This window comes from Eptatretus burgeri, chromosome 12 (genome assembly GCF_056783735.1).
Source record: "Eptatretus burgeri isolate ZD-2024b chromosome 12, Ebu_testis_v1, whole genome shotgun sequence".
Classification (NCBI taxonomy): domain Eukaryota; kingdom Metazoa; phylum Chordata; class Myxini; order Myxiniformes; family Myxinidae; genus Eptatretus; species Eptatretus burgeri.
The window spans coordinates 38,712,560-38,725,244 of NC_140972.1; the positions used below are offsets into that span (position 1 = coordinate 38,712,560).

General features: G+C 45.7%; 1 long non-coding RNA gene across 1 annotated transcript; it reads left to right on the forward strand.

Moving 5' to 3' along the window:
• Positions 1–4,142: 4,142 nt before the first annotated feature.
• On the forward strand, positions 4,143–11,536 carry LOC147015449 (uncharacterized). The gene is made up of 2 exons (XR_015050340.1): positions 4,143–5,068; positions 8,185–11,536. It is a non-coding gene; the product is annotated as an uncharacterized LOC147015449 (long non-coding RNA).
• Positions 11,537–12,685: the final 1,149 nt, after the last annotated feature.

A 12,685-nucleotide genomic window follows, 5' to 3' on the forward strand; every position in this document is an offset into this window, starting at 1 on the left:
CATCATTATCACCCTATATACCCCCATGGGGAGTTTGACATATGTCATTTGTGAGGAGTGCTATGTTATGGTCACTTCCGATCCATACTTAATACATATATATTAGTTAGATGTAGGGATTCGAACCCACTTTTAAAATACTCTGTAAAACTCGGTCTTTTCGTGGCACGGTGTCCCATCAAGTCAATCCACCAGATGCCCCCTAAAGACGTAGGCTGTGTTATTTCAGTGAAAGCAACCTGAGGAAAACGTTACCTCGGTTCTCCTAAGCATTCCAATCTTGGGCCTTTGTTTAGGTTAAAACGGTCAGAGCCTGAAAATGCTGTCAGGAAGTCCATCATTGGCACAGGGCTGCCCCCTAATGGTCAACCCACATTCCTTTGTCTGAGAAACGAATAGAGCTGGGTTCTTTTCCCAAAGCCAGACCTGTTTTCTTCTTTGGATTTATCGGAACTGAAAAGGGATTTCTGTTTGTCCTGCAACCATCCCACAGTGATAACACTTTTGGACGTGGGAGATGGACGACTGTTAGGCCATAAAATAAGAGCTCTTGTCACACCAACTCGGGTTAGAATATAACCAGATATAGATTGTTCTTGTCACACCAACTAGGTTAGAATATAACCAGACATAGATTGGAATTAGAGATAGATTGTATATAAAGGAGAGTTTGTGAATGTAAAACTCAGTTTGGTTTAGGGAGCTCTCCATTGTCGGTTGGGCTGCCAACACCAACTCCGCTGGCGTGTGGTCCTTCAATAAAGCTGCATTTTGGTGAATCCTCTTCTGTTGACTCTCTTCATACCGGGCCGGAGAATGGAGTCTTCACAATTGGCGACCCAGATACGGGACCTCACAGGACTCTGAAGCTGTGGATCAGAGGAGGTCCGCTTGGTGTCCAGCACTTACAAGGGTCTCGGCTAATCGGTGCGTGGTGCGCAACACGTCGGGCTCCTGCAAAAGCACAGCCCTAGTTTAGGTAAGAACTGCACACCTGGCGGAGAGAGTTCCGTTGAACGCAGCTCCAGGGCCTGCTGAGGGAACGAACTAATAACGGTAAACATATGAGGAGGGTCAGATGTGGGTTTATTGAAGGACCACAGGGGCTGATAGGCTGAATTTGTTGACCGGGAAAGGTGGAGGATGAGGATATCCACGTGAAATACGGAGAGACAGGTTCGAGTCCTGTATTCTGTGGAAGGGGAGTACGGCCACGTGAAGGTTGTTGTGTGAAGTGGATAATAGATATCCACGTGAAATAAGGAGAAAATAGGTTCGAGTCCCGTTTTCTGAGTTTGGGTGTGAGAGACAGATCGGTTAAAGTCCTGGATTTAGGCTTTAAGGCTGTTGGTAAGAACGGGACCCCGGTTCCGTGCAATAAATGGAGAAACGATTTGAAGCTATCAGGGAGGTGATAAGGTAAGAACATAAGATAGAATGTGGTTGGAAAGGTTGAGTTTGTGTTCGACGCAAGTTGAGTGTTTCAACCTGGAACTTGTGTCTGTGTGTGTGTGTGTGTGTGTGTGTGTGTCTGTGTGTGTGTGTGTGTCTGTGTCAGTGTGTGTGTGTGTGTGTGTGTGTGTGTGTGTGTGCCTGTGTGTCTGTGTGTCTGTGTGCCTGTGTGTGTGTGTGTGTGTCTGTGTGTGTGTGTGTGTGTCTGTGTCAGTCTGTGTGTGTGTGTGTGTGTCTGTGTGGGTGTGTCTGTGTGGGTGTGTCTGTGTGTCTGTCTGTGTGTGTGTGGATGTGTCTGCGTGTGTGTGGGTGTGTGTGTGTGTGTGTCTGTGTGTGTGTGTGTGTGTGTGTGTGTCTGTGTGTGTGTGTGTGTGTGTGTGTGTGTGTGTGTGTCTGTGTGTGTGTGTCTATGTGTGTGTGTGTGTGTGTGTGTGTGTGTGTGTGTCTATGTGTGTCTGTGTGTGTGTGTGTGTGTCTATGTGTCTGTGTGTGCGTGTATCTGTGTGTGTGCGTGTATGTGTGTGTGTGAGTGTGTGTGTGTGTGTGTGTGTGTGTGTGTGTGTGTGTAGTGTGTGTAGTGTGTGTAGTGTGTGAGTGTGTGAGTGTGTGAGTGTGTGAGTGTGTGTGTGTGTGTGTGTGTGTGTGTGTGTGTGTGTGTGTGTGTGTGTGTGTTGAACACATTTGGATTGTGGTTTCTAAGCAAGACAGGAATTTTAAATGAAATCTGCACTAAGCTTGAGTGTGAAGCAGGCACGTGAGGTCTCTGTGTATGAAAAAGTAAATCCGATGTGAAACCCACTCTTCAAGAGGAAAATATATCAAGCACTCAGGACGGTGACGTGTGCGAGTCACGTGACGCTGCGGATCTCGCAGGCAGGACAAAAGCACGAGAATTGGTCCATCGAGGGACGGCTTATTGTGAGGGTTTAAGAGATAAATGAGAACATTTTACAAGGTTTTGAGACGCCCTTTATAAGGCTCTATAAAAATTCCGATGAGAAACGAACGTTTTAAACATATTGTTGGGATATTTGTCACGTGATCGTTCGCGGTCAAGTCGGCGAGTCAATGAGACGAACAAAGCTCGAACGTGTGCGTGATGACGTCATCGCGCATCGACTCAGCGCACTGTTGAATGAACTCTTTCTACTGTCTTGGCTGTGAACACTGTACGTTGATAAATACATGATAAATGGATGGTCTCCTCGGATGTACCATTTGAATACCTGGTATTAATAATAATAATAATAATAAAAATGATGATGCATGTATGATCGTTTTGGGGCAACTCGAACGGACATCGGATTGATGTGTACAGCTGGGGAACAAAAATAGAGGAAGAAGAAGACAACACGGTGAATGGATCGGGAAGTGACGTATTATTCTGACTTGTAATTGTGTTGTTGTTGTTGTTGTTGTGGTTTATCCAACGCATTTTTTTTGTCAGACACGAGTGAATTGTCTCCGCGTCAATAAAGGCTTTTCCGCTTCCGGTATGATTCTGGATACGATAATATATGTTGATTTACGGTTGTTGTTGGTTGTGAAACGTCACTTCCGGCCGAACATAACATGAAGTTTTGAGTATCCGACTCAAGTCGGCAAAGAGGAAATGAATGGTCGACCAAGAAAATTTACGTTTGTTGGGAAACGGGGTCGAGGCTCATAAAATTGGTTGGTTTTCATCTCGTTCATTACAAGTGCACGGTAATGAATGAATAAAGGAAACTATATTTTTGAGAATCGCAACGGTATAATGAATTGGTGTGAATGAACTAAGAATGAGTGAGTTAATGTGTGGTGAAGATCGACACGATTGGAGGGAATTGTGGTTGATCCTCGATCGTTGTGCCGGTGATGACTCGCTTGAGTGCCAGAGCAAAGGTTTCCAGCTAAACCGGGTGGACATCCGGGCCGTGCTGAATCGACCGTGCCAAAAAAAAAGTGCCGTGTAATTTATGAAGTCGAATACAAACATAATATGTAGATCTCTACGATTTAGGCATGATGCATGATCTCAGGCAAGCTCTCTCGGGCGGGAGATAGACCGATGATCTCGGGTGTCTGGAGTTGTACAAAGTGTGGTGGTTGGAAGCGCGACTGTGTCGATGATGCAGTGCCCCTCTACCGGTGGACGCGCTGGAGCTCGGACTCATTTCGCCGGCCTTGGGAGGGATGGCAAGCTGAGTCAACTCCCTCGTGTATTAATTCAGCGGCCGACGGGGATTGAACTCAGGACCCGGGCAGCTCGAGCCGCCACCCAACCCGACCCAACCCCACCCTACTACCCAACCCCACCCTACTACCCAACCCCACCCTACTACCCAACCCCACCCTACTACCCAACCCCACCCTACTACCCTATCCCACCCTACTACCCTATCCCACCCTACTACCCAACCCCACCCTACGACCCAACCCCACCCTACTACCCAACCCCACTCTACTACCCTATCCCACCCTACTACCCAATCCCACCCTACTACCCAACCCCACCCTACTACCCAACCCCACCCTACTACCCAACCCCACTCTACTACCCTATCCCACCCTACTACCCTATCCCACCCTACGACCCAACCCCACTCTACTACCCTATCCCACCCTACTACCCTACCCCACCCTACTACCTAACCCCACTCTACTACCCTATCGCACCCTACTACCATACCCCACCCTACCCGAGAGTCCCTTTATAGAGAGAGTCGCGACATAGAGGGTCCGGAAAAATCTCGTCACGTGATTGCGTGGAGCCATTTTGAGTCCATCGCGAACAGGATCGGACGCATATCGGTCAGCGTTTTAACGTTCCCGCTGTACGCAGCGTTCTCATTCGTGTTTTACATCGATTTTACGACAAAATGACAGGTTGTTGCGCCTCTGGGTGCACAAATAGAACTGAGAAGGGATTCAAGATGTATCGATTTTCATCAGATGCTAAAAGACGGAAAATCTGGCAGAACAGAGTCAGTCGTGTTGGATGGAAAGCAACTTCTTGGTCAGTTCTCTGCCAGGTCAGTGTGATGGTGGTAATGGTCCCAAATGAGTATACTTGTGTGCAGCGAGTGAGACTGGCCTTTGCTTTGGCTTTCCAGGCTTGTTATCCATTGCTCGTGGATTAATTAGCACTTGAAGGGGAAGGCATCTTTATTTAAAATTAAGTTTGAGTTAGAGTCTTCGAGCTGGATCAATTAATATAGGGTCGAGACTCCAGATCATGTCTCCAAAGTCAGACTCAGACTCAAAGTCAAAGTCAAACTAAAGTCAAAACAAAGACGAATGAACGGAGAACGGATCCGGGCAAACTCGGCCCACGGACTAACACGGCCCACGGACTAACACGGCCCACTCTTCAAAGGCGGAGTTAGGGTCAACACTAACCCCAATTCTGACCCTAACCCTAAACCTAAATCTAACCCTAAACCCAAACCCCAGCTTTTAAGAGTAGGTTATACCAAAGATTCAAAATCTATTGGTGTGGGTGTAGACTGCCAGATCTCAGGATACTAAACAGGTCGACACCCCATAGAAGCAAAGAACGGAGCCCATCTAACTTCTGAGTGGAGCATGGTCGGGACTGGCTTTTATCTTCGAGGGGGGGGGGCATGCATTGAATGTATGTATTTGTCTCTGTTGATTTGAATGTGTGAGGACATTAACTTGTGTTTGTATGTGTGACTTTCAATTTATATTTTGTATGTGTGTGCATTAGTACATGCGTCTATGTGTGAGATTGTAAATATGTAATTTGTATATGTATGTGAGAGGGTGAGAGAGTGAGAGGGTGAGAGAGTGAGAGAGTGAGAGAGTGAGAGAGTGAGAGAGTGAGAGAGTGAGAGAGTGAGAGAGTGAGAGAGTGAGAGAGTGAGAGAGAGTGAGAGGGTGAGAGGGTGAGAGAGTGAGAGAGTGAGAGGGTGAGAGTGAGAGAGCCAGAGAGTGAGAGTGAGAGAGTGAGAGAGTGAGAGTGAGAGGGTGAGAGAGTGAGAGGGTGAGAGCCAGAGAGTGAGAGAGTGAGAGAGTGAGAGAGTGAGAGAGTGAGAGTGAGAGAGTGAGGGTGAGAGGGTGAGAGTGAGGAGGCCGGGTGGGGTGGGCTAATCTATTTTTGGTGGGATGAATATATGATCGGCAACATGCAGCAAAGTTTAGATTAATAATTTAAATATGAAAATTAAACAAACACAAATATATTCCCACACACGATAAACAAGGTCAAACAACTGCAGAAATACAAAGATAACTTAACATTGTATTGTACATGTACATGGATAAACAGGGAGGTGAGTTCGAGTCTCGCTCTCGCCTCCCTGAAATTAAAATGAGGCTGAAATAAGCAGCACGTGGACTTGTCTCGTTCATTCCTTATTTGTCTTGGTTCTAAATGTCTGTGACTGTTAAATCACAACCAGCTCTGTGAATTTCTTCTTTATCATCTGGCTCTTCGTTGTCATAAATCTTCTATTTTGTCATCTTCACATAATTTGTTCATTATCAACATGGAAAAGACCATTCCCATCTCTCATACATGGAGAACATAATGGAATACTCGGTTCAATGCACTCGCGCCATACGGCGGCTCTGCACGTGCACCGCACTGAATGGACTCAAAATGGCGTCAAATCGTTAGTTGTCGCTCCTCTCTCTATAAAGGGACTCTACCCTACCCTACCCCACGCCACCCACCGAGCCAACACCAGGCTACGAGTTCCGTTTTACCTTCGAGCAAGTAAAATTACCTTTGAGTTCGAGAATTCCACGAAGGAATCGTTGTTACAGTTGAAATAAAACAGATTGTTTTTAGTAAGGCCTTTTATGTTGTTAAAACATTCGCACTGTTTCGAAAATACATCACACAACTGATAAATACTCGTTTCCTGAACGGGAAAGAAATCGCTGCAAAAGAAGATTGTGAACAGCCGTCAACAACACCACATGGCCGTTATGAACTGAACAACGGTAAAAAGAAAATCACTGTGAGAAGAGATTGTGAACAGCTGCCAACAACACCGCATGGCCGTTATAAACTGCACAACAATAAAATTACACTCAAGAGAAAAAAAATCGGCCCGCCAACCAGCAGAGAGACAAGAGGGGCTGTTGTCGAAGGAGGGTGAGCAAATGGTCAACAGAATTTAAGACAGACTGTTGCTTTGCTCTGCTGAGTAGAATTGCCGACTTTTGAACACATAGTGGACCAGTTTACATCAGTGAAGGAAAGAATTTCAATTTGTTAATTGAAAGATTAATGATTTTTGTACTGATATTGTGGAAAAATATATTTGAAAGATGGATGAAAGTTGTTTGGACCAAAAGCACAATCTCAAATTGCCAAAGGCAAAGTTGCAGCTGTACAGGACCCAAGTAACGTATTGAGGGACATGTGTTGTGAGGTGATGGCTTGTGGGCTATTTTGGATGTTCAAAGGTGTTCTATGTAAGAGGGATATTATTTTTATTTTGGGAATGGCTGGCAGCTGGGGGGCATGGGTGCCTGATCTGTGTGCGAATCTAGCAGCCATGAGTACTTGACATTCAGGTCCCCAAAGCTCAGTTATTTTATGAAGTCCAGGTGGATGGATATCTCCCTTTGTCCGATGTCTAATGGGGGTTAAGTGTGCGTGTGCTGTGAGTTGTTTTGTGGTTGGTTTCTTGTATTCACCAACAACGACAACATCCTCCCGAGCTTCCGTCCACCATCGGCCTTTCTGACGTGCATGCGTACCGGGCACCTGTGGGGGGAGTTCCATTGATAACCGACGCCACCCTCCGACCTGGGGTTTGCAGCAGCATCGAGTTGTAGGTTCGAGTTCCACCGAGCCAAATCATCAAGGGCCGCATGAGGCGGGAAGGTCCAAGGAAGCTTCTCACCTCCAGCTCACCTTCCCTTCTGAGTTGGGGGTATCGATAAAGACCTGACGGGGTCCATTTCTTTTTGGAGTGTGTGTGTCTGGTATGGGCTAGTCCTTTGGGCAGCGCCTGTATGGGTGTTTGTGTGTAAATTTCCATTTATTTTATAATGAAGAAAAAAGAGGGGGTGGAGAAGGTGTGCTGCCTTTTTGGCTGTTGGTTGCATCATTGGTTGAGGCATGGCTGTGCCACTGACGCGGGGCCTCCATTTACGGGCTGAGTCGGCCCTCTGGGGTTGGTTCAGTAGTAGGTGATAAGCCAAGATTAGATTATAATAATGGTAAAGTGTCCGTAAAAAAATATGGGAAAGTACATGAAGATTAATTTTTCTACTGTGCTAACAAGAGTGTGAAAAATTTGGGCGAATTGTACAAGCTCTGGTATTGATGGACAGTAGCAATATGGAGAAATTTTGAATTGCAGGCAACTAACATTACGATCGAAAGATGTTTGCCAATGAATCCAGCCTCCCTACTGCCAACCGGTGACGAGGGAGGAAGCACATATGAGTGAACAAGTGCTGGTGGAAGAACCGAAGGCCAGACTGCCTTGCAGGAAGTAATTCCGCAATTTGGGATTCCAACACGATTGTCATCGGACCAAGGAGGGTCCTTCACAGCAAAATTAATGATTAAAGGAGCCGAGGGCTTGGGCATTACAACAATCAATGCCACAAGGGGGCTCTCGCCCCACAAAATAATAACAGGATGCCCGATGCAGTTACCGGCCTCTGCTCCCCCGGATATGGGAAGATGGGGACTGGTCTTGCAGGAATGATGGAATGATTGTAAGATGCTAACTGTTACCATCAGGATTTTTTTACTCACAGGTGCAAGAAGCGCTACCGATACCAGCTGGAGTTTCTTTGCATGATCTTCAACCCACTGATCGGATTTGGGTGAAAGAGTTCCTGAAGAAAAACGCCCTACAACCAAAGTGGACGGAACCTTACACTGTACTTTTGACAACGCTCTCCGCCGTCAAAGTGGGAGGTAAGAGTGCACGAATACACCACTCGCACTGTAAAAAGGCACCCTACACCGCCACCAAACCAGGAAGGAGTCGGCCCGGCAAAACAAAGAGACGGAGTGGTGAGAGGCCCACGACAGGAGGACTCAGACACCCTGCCGAACGTGGAACCGGGAGGACCAGGGAACAGAGACCTTGGAGCACCGGGGCCAGCGGCAGAACCCTTGACGATCCAACATGCGTCTCCTGGCACTGACACTACTCCTTTGCAGCTGGGGCCTGTCACTAGGCAACGGACGAACACACTCAAGCCGAAGAGACCGTACACACCTCCGCAGTAAAGGAGGGAACGTAAAGGAACGAGGAGCAACACAGCAACGACATAGGAGGGAAGCGGATGAAGAAAGAACGGCAGAAGATAAATACGCAGCCTTTGGAAAAACATATAATCCAGAGCTAGATAACGTAAAGGTATTTTCAGAAGGACAGGGTAAGCCTTTTTCGTTCCTCATTCCCCGAAGGAATACGGGAGACCATGGGATAATCCCATAACTCATCCAACCACAACAACTCATAGAGTTGCCATGCATTCAAGCCAATGGAACTTATGATCTGGTGGAACAGAACGAAGAGATAAGAATAGTTAATTGGTCTTATTGGAAAACCCTCAAGGAGGATACAGCAATAGGGGAAACAGTCAGAGTAGCTTGGCAGGTAAGAGCAACAAGAAAAACAAAACACCGGGGACATGGCAGAAAAGCGGGATTCGCATGGGGTCAACACGCATCTTTAATTACTTGAATCCCACTGGTCCCCGATAATACCCGTCTGGATTATACTTGTTCAATCAAGGGACATCATGAAAGCGCCACAATGTTCTTTGTGGTGCGCAGCAAGGAATCTCTGGTAAAACCTCCAAACACCTTTGTGGCTTTAGCTACCGAGAGAGTCAACATCCAAAATCGTAGTGACTGTTGGGTTTGTATGGTTCCGGGAGCTGGTATGGTCATGAATTGCGATAGAATAGATAAACTTTCGTTAGCCTTGGAATATGTAGCCAATGTATCCATGGCTTACAGTACGGAATTATCGGATATGTTAGTATCAATGCGTGCCATGGTAATGCAGAACAGAGAAGCTTTAGATATGCTTTTGGCGGAGCAAGGAGGGGTGTGCGGGATGATTGACGGAGAATGTTGCGTCTGGATTCCGGATCCTACTGACATAACTAACCGGGCGGTGGCCCGACTGCAAAGTTGCAAACGCCCTCACTCGCGGACGAACGGATCACGAGGAGGGCTATGAGTGGTGCAGATCCATATTTCAGGGCTGGGGAGGTTGGTTGCAGCACTTGATGGGGTCAGATCTTCTAATCATTGTGGTGGTGATTTTTGGAGTATTTCTGATTAAGATTCTCATTTCCATTTGTCCAAAGAAATGCTGTGAAGCCTCACCCCTCAACCAGGCCATCATAATAATTAACAGCGAACTCAGGGAGGAAGACCCCCAGGACCTCCGTATGGGGCCACAATCAGACCCGACCCCTTCCAGCTGAGGGGCCAACAAGGTGCTCTGGTGGAGGGCGCCCTGGGGAAGACTCTTTCCAGGTATTACTGATTACTCAACGAACTTAAGTGAAAAGGTAAGCCAAACATGGACTCACGCATCTCACTACACACGAAGATACAGGAAGTTGTAACAAGAAAGAAAGGAAATCTTCAAGTTACATGCTGATGGAGGTTTATGACAGATGTGGCAGTTTTTTGACTAGCATATGCATAATCGTGGAAAATGGACAATACCAGATAGTGAAGGCATGTGTGGAAAATACTTGTATGACCCTGATATGTAAATATGCATCTCATGAGCCTCTTTTGTCTTCTAGCGCAAGTTGAGAAAGGAGCTTACACCACGCCTTGAGTGCTCACAGTGCTGCTCACCCATTATTACATTTGCATATTGTCAATAAGTATTGTTGCAATTAGTGTCAAGCATAATTATCGAAATAAGCATTGTGGCAAGTGGTGTTTTAGCAGGGTTACCTCATGAATATTGTTGCAAGTAGTGTCAAGTAGACTTACCGAAATAATATTGTTGCTATGAGTGTTTTGTAGAATTATCGAAATAATATTGTTACAATTAGTGTTTGTAGAATTACCAAAATCATATTGGGGCAATTAGCATGTTGTGAAATTACCAACACAATCATATGAATGAGGAAAATTTACGACAATTTGATGTGAGGCATGTGGCAGCAAGAAGGACAGATGCTAAACTGGGCCACCAGTAGTCGGGGTCTTCTCATTTGGAGGTTGTCATTGGCTGTTCACGGCATTTGCAAATACCGTTTGGGGGTGGTGGAGCCAAGGGATGGTCAACTCAGCTGTCAAATGGAGGCCCACCTATTCGGTGAGCTTGGGGAAATGGCAAATTATGGTCAGATGTGACCAAGGAGGGATTGTGAGGAGTGCGATGTTATGGTCACATCCGATCCATACTTTATACATATATATTAGTTAGATGGCGGAAGTCGAACCCACTTTTAAAATACTCTGTAAAACTCTCTGTCTTTGAGTGGCACGGTGTCCCAGCAAGTCAATCCACCAGATGCCCTCTAAAGACGTAGGCTGTGTTATTTCAGTAAAAGCAACCCGAGGAAAACGTTACCTAGGTTCTCCGAAGCATTCCAATCTTGGGCCTTTGTTTAGGTTAAAATGGTCATCGCCTGAAAATGCTGTCAGGTAGTCCATCATTGGCACAGGCCTGCCCCCTAATGGTCAACCCACATTCCTTTGTCTGAGAAACGAATAGAGCTGGGTTCTTTTACCAAAGCCAGACCTGTTTTCCTCTTTGGATTTATGTGAACTTAAAAGGGATTTCTGTTTGTCCTGCAACCATCCCACAGTGATAACACTTTTGGACGTGGGAGATGGACGACTGTTAGGCCATAAAATAAGAGCTCTTGTCACACCAACTCAGGTGAGAATATAACCAGACAGAGATTGGAATTAGAGATAGATTGTTCTTGTCACACCAACTAGGTTAGAGTATAACCAGACATAGATTGGAATTAGAGATAGATTGTATATAAAGGAGAGTTTGTGACTGTAAAACTCAGTTTGGTTTAGGGAGCTCTCCATTGTCGGTTGGGCTGCCAACACCAACTCCGCTGGCTGGCGTTTGGTCCTTCAATAAAGCTGCATTTTGGTGAATCCTCTTCTGTTGACTCTCTTCATACCGGGCCAGAGAATGGAGTCTTCACATCAGTTATCAATTTTTTTTTCAGAGTGGTTTCGAGAAGATGCTCAATTTTTTCGATTAATCCAATATGGCTGTCATAACATGTGACTTATGACGTCAGAGTTATCATTTAAACATTCTCAATGGGGAGTCCCTCCGATGTTTCAATTGTTGCATCGATCCGACACGAGCGGTTGCAGAGAAAAACAAGCTCGAATAAGCGAAGATCCTCGTACTCTTAATGATGACGTCATAAAAACGAATATGACGTCATTGTGATGTATCAGGTTTGCGATAAAAAATTATCTGTGCTCATGCCCGGCTTGATTCCCGCAAACAAAATTCAAACAGCTTGCCTAGTTTTGGAGATAATGGTATAGGCGATTTCCATTCGCGGCGATATTGTGACATCAAATTTTTTCTCGGAAGAATTTCCAAGATCGGAGATGGTCACTGCCTGCGCGTGGACGTTCTGCATATATATGGCAAGTTTCACGAAGATCCGATGAAAACTCTGGGTTGTGAAACAAAAAATGTCAAAAAATAGGAATGACGTCAAAGAAATTTATATGACGTCATAGTGATGTATCATATGTGCGGTAATTCATCTCTGCCAATGCCCTGTTCGATTTCCGCAAATAGGATTCGAAAAGCTTGCCAAGTTTCGGAGATTATTTTTTTGGCGATTTCCATGAGCGGAGATATTTTGACCTCATAACTTTTTTTCGAGGAGGAATTGATTTTCAAAATCGGAGATGGTTACTGTCTGCGCACGGTATATATGTTGAGATCCAGGCGAGGTCCACAATGATTAAGATCAAGCTTTGTTCCCACCGATCTTGGTAGAGAAGGTTTTATTACACATCAGACATATGCATATGGAGAAAACAGGCTTTGAACACAATAGTCCACCCAGCCTAATCCTCTGGTGAGCTGTCTTTCGGCACTGCCTTATATTCAGTTTACTGCGACCTCTGAATAACTGTGTGTCAAAGAGGATTTATTACCATTCATTAATTTATAGCATTCTCCTGTCAGTACTGCTGATAAGAGAGCACAGAAAGTGCAGAAACAACACCCTTGATTCCCTTAAAGAATTTTCAAAGGTAGCCTCCTACATG